Source organism: Trachurus trachurus (genome assembly GCF_905171665.1).
Source record: "Trachurus trachurus genome assembly, chromosome: 7".
Taxonomy (NCBI): Eukaryota; Metazoa; Chordata; class Actinopteri; order Carangiformes; family Carangidae; genus Trachurus; species Trachurus trachurus.
The window spans coordinates 34,862,082-34,871,081 of NC_139901.1; the positions used below are offsets into that span (position 1 = coordinate 34,862,082).

The window sequence follows — 9,000 nt, forward strand, 5'->3', positions numbered from 1 at the left end:
GTTTTTAAACCAGGGACCAAATATCTTTGATTACTACTGTTTAAATAAATTGTTATAAACTTAAAGGTGTTGTTGTGTCGAGTCAGTTCCTGTTGAGTTTAAAACGAGTTGCATTAGGCTACTATAATGTTACTTTTTTTTTTTTTAAAGTACATGATTAAAATTTGGGCCAAACTCAACCAAAATTGAAAGTTCTTGGTACTGCTTTAAGTATGCTGCATCATAACTGCACAGACGTTCATAAAAAATCAAACCATTTGGAAATGGGACAAAAACTGAGCAAGTTCTGTTCATTATAGCAGAACATGCGCCAGAGGCTTAAAGGGATAGTTCACCCAAAATTGAAATTTGAAACTCATTATCTCCTCCCCCTCATGTGGACTAAGGGCTGGGAGAAGTTTCAGAGTCCTCCGTGGCTTCTCTGAGTTACAGGGGGTCTCGGCGTAGCAGTGCATGTCCATATAACGGTTGCAAATGGATACCAACTGTCTTCGTAACAAAAAGACACACCAAAAAACATCCAAATATCTCCATGCTGCTTGTCTGTAATGTCCGTCTTGTATTGAAGCCCCGACATGAGAAATTGTTCCGAAATAAATTAAGTAAGTCTATATTTTAAGCTTGTTTGTAGCGAAAGCTCCCTGCACTGCTCTTCCTGGTCCGTCCAAATCTCGCGCGATTTGCATTGACACCCAGTTCACGGCTCCGCAAATCGTGCGAGATTCAGGCAGAGCAACCATTGAACCACTGGCGGTCAGCAAAAACAAGACTTCAGTCAGTATTGATCAAGTTCTCACACTGCAAAAACTTAGAATCTTTCCAAGAATATTTGTCTTATTTCTTGTCAAAATGTCTCATTTCTAGTTAAAACTAAACTCTTTCCACTTTAAATAAGACCCATCACCTAAAAATTTACTTGTTTTTAGATCATTTTCACTTGTTTCAAACTAATTTTCACTTGAAATAAGTAGAAAAATCTGCCAGTGAAAGCAAGTTTTTTGTGCTTGTAATAAGAAAGAAAAACTTGATCCACTATCAGATTTGAAATCTGCTTTAAAGAAGTAAAAAGTGTCTAAAAACAAGCTGCTTTTTAATGTGATGAGTCTTATTTTAAGTACAATGAGAATTATTTTGACTAGAGTTTGAGTTTTTGCAGTGCAGCAGCTTCCTTCTTCTTCTTCCTTTTAAATAACAAATAAATAGAAAACAAATGTTTGCTTAAATCATGTGGAACTATAATCCACAAATATGTAAATTTAGATTGAACACAAATACATTTATCATTCATCATAAATCAATATTTCCTGCTATTATCTGCATGGAATCTGTCTTTATTGATAACTTGATAAACCCATTTCACTCTTTTAAAACTCTACTTCACACCACAGTACCGAGTGACGAGACTCGTTCTTGCTTTATTTAGTCTGTTCACTATTACGTTTTAATTAGTATTACCTTGCATCATACCTGTGTAATCACTGTATTGTATTGCTGTCTTGTAATCTCTGTGTTTGGAGCTACAGATGAACCAACCCTGTCAAAAATAAAGGTTAAATGAAAAAATGACACACACTTCACACTTCCCTGTGAAGAGAAGGTTTAGGTTTAGTCTTGACTATTCAGCTATTTACTTGATGCTAGAGACATAATAAATTATATATAACAAGAAAAATCTATAATAATTGATGTTTTCTGTTTTTATGTGGACGTTTTCTAAACTTTCACCCAGAGACCTGAGCCCCTAATCCACTGTGTGTGTGTGTGTGTGTGAATGCAACATCTGAACAGAGGATATCATATAAACATGCTGATTATACCAGTGTGATTGTCCCTGAGTTGTGCAGCGGTGAGCCGGAGTTTCATCTGCTCAACGCACAGAAAAGATCCTCCAAGAATAGAAGAGAACAACCAGCCCAGATAGAGAAGTAGGACGAGTGTGATTCCACAAAGGATCATCATGCTTCCTCCTTCGGTCTTCTGTCTGCAAGGCCTTCATATTTCATATTATGCATGGACAAATGGGATATTCTATGCTGTTACCTTGGAAACAGGCATGTATCGAGTCCCCGTGTGCAGAAGAGGGAGAGAATGATCCTTTATGTGCCTCGTAATGGCAGAAAAGCAGCGTGACTCTAATGTGCTCTAATGTGTCATTTCTGTTTCACCGCTGGCAAATGGAATCCTGTCGCTGCAGAGGAAGAGGGCCGGTCCTAGGATGTTGGTGGCCCCCTAAACAAGATTTTTGTTTGTGGCCCTGCACTCTAAGCGCAAACACCAAATCACTGGTTAAAACTTAATACAGACGTGTTTATCCCCTCTGAGGTCTGAGGCCATTTTCTCGACTTTTACATATTTTCTTAAATTTATTTTTAAGATACTTGCAGTGTTTTATGTCTAAATATTAGAACCTCCGCTGTAAGCACACTGAGGCCAGTTTGTCCTAGAACACTGTTTATAATTTAGACCAAATGCTGGAAATTTGAGGTCTGCTTTTTGAAAAATGTCAAATCCCTTGTGAAAACACTCCTTCAGTCATGAGAATGAACTGTTTTGGTGCTTGAAATAGGATATGAATACAGTAATAGATAAGTGTAGAAAACAAGTCTAAAATGACATTTTGTCAGATTGCTTTTTGAGCACAAATGTTGTTTCTGCCGTTCTATTTTCACCAAATGTCTCAAATGTGAGATAAAAGAAGCTGAATATTGACTTCACATTACATATAAAGCTCATAGCTGCACGTGCAGACCTCAGGATGTTTAAATGACTTGATGAACCCGGTACCTTTCTGACCATGTGGCCCCCCAGCTAACGGCTGTGGCCCTAAACAACTGCATACAGTGTTTATGCCAGGGGCCGGCCCTGCAGAGGAAGTTTCTCCCAGAAGCAGCAAATGGACGAGAGCTTCAGTCCAGACCGAGCTCCTCTCATCAACAACATGCACACCATCCTGTCACCTGAGCAGGTGATTCACAGGAACCTTCTCTCACTGAGGCCACTGTTGTTTCACACGTTGGAAACTCAAACCTGCTGCGTAAAACTAAGGATTTAAATTCAAAGATCTCTGAGAGAGAACTGCTGCTGCATTCCAGTTATCTCATTGTTTGACTCAATAAAAGATCTATAGAAAAAACCATCAAGGTCTTATCAACATTAAAAGATTTTAGTCTGCACAGAAAGTATCATCTTTGCAGATTGTTGAGGTATTAAGGTCGTGTGTCCCCAGGTTGTGGTGTTTTCCTAAAGTCAGTGACCTTGTCTTTAGTTTTTTGAACATTTAACTTGAGGAAATGGCATCACACCAGTCCACAAAGTCAGTCGTAACCATACACTGCAAAAATATTTATCTATTAATATTTGTCTTATTTCTAGTCAAAATGTAATTTCTAGTCAAAACAAATCTCATTCTACCTAAAATAAGACTCAATGCATTAAAAAGTAGCTTGTTTTTAGACACTTTTTACTTCTTTCAAGCAGATTTTCACTTGAAATAATCTGATAGTGGAGAAAGTTTGTCTTTCTTATTACAAGCACAAAAAACTTGCTTTCACTGGCAGATTTTTCTACTTATTTCAAGGGAAAATTTGTTTGAAATGAGTGAAAATTATCTAAAAACAAGTTGATTTTTAGGTGATGAATCTTATTTTAAGTGGAAAGAGATTAGTTTTGACAAGAAATAAGACAAATATTCTTGGAAAGATTTTGAGTTTTTGCAGTGTAGACTGTAAAAAGAATGGACGTAGCATCCGTGACGTCCCCATTGGTTTTGGGGAGTCGTTTTTGTGACTCCAACATGGCGGCCTGAACAGCGCCATGTTGGATTTACCGGCCGAGAAACCGCCCACTGGCCTCCAAGCAGCTGTCCACGGAGCTGCTCGGACCTGTCACTCAACGTTTCCGCGCCCTAATTGGCCAGAGTTTTAACCTAATAACAGTAAAACGGTAGAGTTAAACCCCTCAGAGTGTGTGCGGGGGTAGAAACTATCGATTGAGACTAAAAAACGTTCTGACACCAGGCTTTGATCATGTTTATTGAGGATGTAAAGTGGGGGGTTTTAACATGGTGGTCTATGGAGAGTTGCTGCTTTCTGACACCAGCCCCCAGAGGAAGAAGAGGGGATTGCAGTTTGTTGAACGCGGAAGTGACTTCACTTCTCAGACCCACAACTGCCCCTTTGGTCATAACTGGATGTAGTATTTCACAATAAAAGCGTCCCTCTGTTTGTCATCCTTCATAAAGTTGTATTTTGTGATTCTTTCTTATAGAAAACCACATCTATCCATTGTAAACCCTGAATGTGAAGCAGAACAGCCTGTCAGTCATTTATTCATCCACACTCTGCTGTCCTGGCCGACACCTTGCTGTGAATCCAGGGATGAAGACTGAACTCGAACCCAAACAGAACATAATTACATCCCCTCATATGCATTTTTACTGTAAAACTTTGTGCAAAAATAAGTTAAATACTTATTCTCAAAGTATCAAGTATAAGATGGAAGTAAACAAGTGACATGCAAGAAACTTATCTCAAAACTTCACTAGAATGAGGAGGTAAAAGTTCGTCTCGCATCATTAACACAACTCTTATTGTGAAAGAACACACTCAACACCTGTCGTTATATTAATATATGTTTTATTCTTCTCCATTTTTATTATCATTATGTTTTATTTTCATATTTGCAAATCTTACGGTCCTCTGTGCACGGACCTGTCATCATCACGGCACACACACATTGGCACAACAAGATTGGTCAGAAATAGATAAATTCTAATCACACTTTAATAGCACACAGTTTCATGACTTTTGCAAGGACTCGGGAAAGACATACTAGAACAATAACAAATCTGATCTTTATTTTGTTTTATTTTTAATCTCCTCTATTGAAATCAGAATTTATAGTATGATGTGCCAAAATAAAACATAATAGTAACATGGACATTCTCCATTCTCAGATGAACAAAGCATAAATAAAAAAGAAATTAAAAAACATGAGATAGAACCATAAGATGTACAGCAGTTAATAGAATAGAGCTCTGGTGAATGTGAAGTGAAGTTTTGCCATAAAGGTGCCTCTGAAGCGCAACACTTCCCCCGAACATGAAATAAAATAATCTCTGTCTTTAAATAAGAAACTGCTGACAATATAAAAATACATGGCATTGTACTGTAGTTCATTAAATAAACCAACAATTCATATATAAATATTATATTGACGTGTATAAAAATATGCCTTACAACTTTTTGAAAAGGGTAACAGCCGTAAGCTTTTTGTCTGCCACTTCAGAACACACAGTCGACCACAAAAATCCAACATATGTACAAACAATCAACTAATGAGCAGTCAGAACAGAAGCGTCCAGGATCGTGTTCGTGTGACTTAGTTTTTCTGACTTTTACATACATAGAAGATACTGTAAGATTCAAGCAGTAGCTACTTGATGGAAATACAGACTCAAAAATAAATTAATAGAAAAGAAATATTCTGTCAATTCGTCTTGTATGAATGTGTTGATATCAGTGTATCTTTGGAGAGAGGGAGAGAGGACGGTGAGGGGGACACACGTCGGTCAAACGTCTTGTGTCACTTGCGTCACCTTTTTGCGTAACAGTATTTCAGCCCACTGAGATCAGAACAAACACAGGCAGTGTCAGCTATCCTAAAGTTAAGAAGGAACAGAACAGAACAGAACAGAACTAGAGCACTGGAAAAGAGAGTAGCGACACGCATTGGTCAAGTGGAAACGCCCCCTGGTGGCGGGATATGGGTATTGCAAATGCGCCCCAGAGCTGGCATCTCTGCAGTGTTGGTGAATGAGTAAGTGCAGTATTTTCAATAATTTAAGGACATTTATAGATCACCCACGTTAATAGCATCATCGTGGACCCTTTTACAGATAAATATTAACATATAGTGGCCGTTAATTGTTGTGTCACGAATGCTTGCTGTTTTAAATGATAAAGATAAGTCCACTAAAGTGTCATACTGTAAGTTTGCGCGCTAAATTCAACTGTGTTAGCTAACTGTTCGCCACTTAAGCCTGTGTTTTCTTTAGTTTGTTTGTTTTGGTCAAGCAAGTTATTGTGCTGCTGGCTTTTATTTTATTTCCATGCGAGGCTTTTTATGTTACAGTTTTTTTCAATTGCTAACAAGCAGTGGTCGAAACTATTGTTACTAAACAATAAATAAATTATAAGCATAACTTAATATGACCAAGGCACCTAAAAGCAAAAACACAGCAGTTTTCATCAATTTACAAGCAAGTTGGCAACACACTATAGGCTACATTGGAGTGAATGGGTTTCTTGGGCGGATTTGCAACACCCATATCCTGCCACTAGGGGGAGAATAAAGTTACCACGGGAGTCTATGGTGGTGTCGCTACTCTCTTTTCCAGTGCTCTAAACAGAAGGGAACAGAAGGGAACAGAAGGGAACAACAGAGATCTACCAGTAGAAGCCGGGACAACGGGAACAGGGAACGGGAGCAGAGATCCTGAGGCGGATCGATGCCGCCGAGGCAGTCGCTTCCCGTCGGAGCGTCGATGTGAGATTGATGCATGCAGCGAGTCGGACAGACGCAGCTGCTGCAACTGTTGAACATTCAGGCAGATGTTATTGTTGCTGTGCTGAGAGGCTGTGTGTGTGTGTGTGTGTGTGTGTGTGTGTGTGTGTGTGTGTGCAAATGTGTGTGTGTGTGTGTGTTTTCCATAGGAAGTGGTTTATCCCTGCTACCTCCTGTCCAGGCAGTGTCGTCTAGCACACAGGCTAAAGCCACTCCCTCTCCCTGTGCTCCTGCTGCTCCACACCTCCTCCTCTTCCTCTTCTACCTCCTCCTCTTCCTCCTCCTCTTTCCTCTCTCTCCTCTTCCTCCAGGCTCAGAGCAAAGGGACAGACTCATCCCTCACTCCCGTCGCACGGTAAAGTGCCGTCCTCGGCGGCACCGGGGGGAACGGTCGTGCCGAGCTCGTCCACGCACCAGCACTGGCCGCGCTGCATGCCCTTAGAGGAACGGCACTGTGGAGAGATCACAGACACAGAGGGAGAGGGAGAAGTTAATTTCTTTTTTAAAAGGAGGGCGGAGAGAGAGAGAGATAGTTCTTGTAACATTCATGCCAATAAAGCAAATTTGAATTGAATTGAGAGAGAGAGAGTTTTACCTGCTTAATGATATCTACACTGTTTGTTTTTAGTATCATCTTTATTATTATATTATCTGTTATTTATTTATTTATGTTGTATGTGTTATTTTACCATTTTTGTAACGCTTTGGCAATATTGTAATGACAGTCATGCCAATAAAGCTTGTGAAATTGAAATTGAGAGAGAGAGAGGGAGAGGGAGAGAGGTCACTTATTCATCTGTTTATTTGTATTAATATTATTTCATTGTTATATGCTTTGGCAATATAAGCACTGTCTTGTCATACCAATAAAGCTATTTAAATTGAAAGATTGAGAGGGAGAGAGGGAGAGAGAGGGAGAGAGAGAGAGAGGGAGGAGAGAGGGAGAGGAGGAGGAGGAGAGAGAGAGGGGGAGAGAGGAGAGAGGGAGAGGAAGAAGGGAGAGAGGAGGAGGAGAGAGAGAGAGAGAGGAAGAAGGGAGAGAGAGGGAGAGAGGAGGAGAGAGAGAGGGAGGAGAGAGAGAGAGAGAGAGAGAGAGAGGGAGGAGAGAGAGAGGGAGAGAGGAGGAGGAGGAGAGAGGAAGAAGGGAGAGAGAGAGAGAGAGGAAGAAGAGAGAGGGAGAGAGAGAGGGAGAGAGAGAGGAAAGAGAGAAGGAGAGGAGAGAGAGAGAGAGAGAGAGAGAGAGAGAGGGAGGAGAGAGAGAGGGAGAGAGGAGGAGGAGAGAGGAAGAAGGGAGAGAGAGGAAGAGAGAGGAAGAAGAGAGAGGGAGAGAGAGGAAGAAGGGAGAGAGAGAGAAAATGACATGTCATCATAGCGCAGTAGAGAGAGAGAGAGAAGTGTCAGTTATTCTCGGCCTCTTGTGGTCACAGAAAAATCAGAAATCTGCAGTGGTGGTGCAGCTCTGACTCCACACACACACACACACACACCACACACACACACACACACACACACACACACACACACACACACACACACACACACACACACACACACACACACACACACACACACACACACACACACACTCAGACCCCCCCCCTGCTTTTTCCTGTAGAAGCCGCGGGTGTCACAGTTGGGGATGTAGATGTCTCGGTCCGACTGGAAGACGGTCAGCTCCAGACCCCTCAGGACGCTGTTCAGCAGCTTGCGGCACGGCGCCTGAAAAACAAACAAACAACAAAAAACCCTCAGCAAGGCCAAAGTCAAAGTCAAAGTGTCTTTATTTGTCCCAAAAGGGAAAATTGATTTGCAGCCAGGAAGATCCACACATTCAAACACAAACACAAATAGACAAAACAGAATAAAATGTAACATATAACATATCATGGGCAGATTAAAAGGACCTACTGCAAGATAAAATATGATTAAAAAGTGCCAATAATGTACACTGTACAAACAAATAAATAATAAACAGCAAGGGGCCTAAAGTGCAAATGCAACAGGTTACAACAGCCGTGAACAGTCTGTTATACATACAATTAATTATCTACTGTTTAGCAACTGTAGATAATTAATTGTATGTATATAGGCCTACAGACTGGCAGAGTGAGACTCCAACAAACAGGAGCAGAGCCTCAGGTGGCAGCAAACATGTCGATGTGAAGCACAGAGGATTATCTACTGGGATGCAGCGACAGAGCCCGAGGCTGTGAACATGTATATTTATATATATACTGTATATATATAATATACATGTTCACAGCCTCGGGCTCTGTCGCTGCATCCCAGTAGATAATCCTCTGTGCTTCACATCGACATGTTTGCTGCCACCTGAGGCTCTGCTCCTGTTTGTTGGAGTCTCACTCTGCCAGTCTGTAGGCCTATATACATACAATTAATTATCTACAGTTGCTAAACAGTAGATAATTAATTGTA

The 9,000-nt window shown here is 40.6% G+C and overlaps 1 long non-coding RNA gene across 1 annotated transcript in view; it reads left to right on the top strand.

The window, feature by feature from the left end:
- LOC310988711 overlaps positions 1 to 9,000 on the top strand; it is a 531,702-nt gene that overhangs the window by 501,472 nt on the left and 21,230 nt on the right. The window lies entirely within an intron of this gene.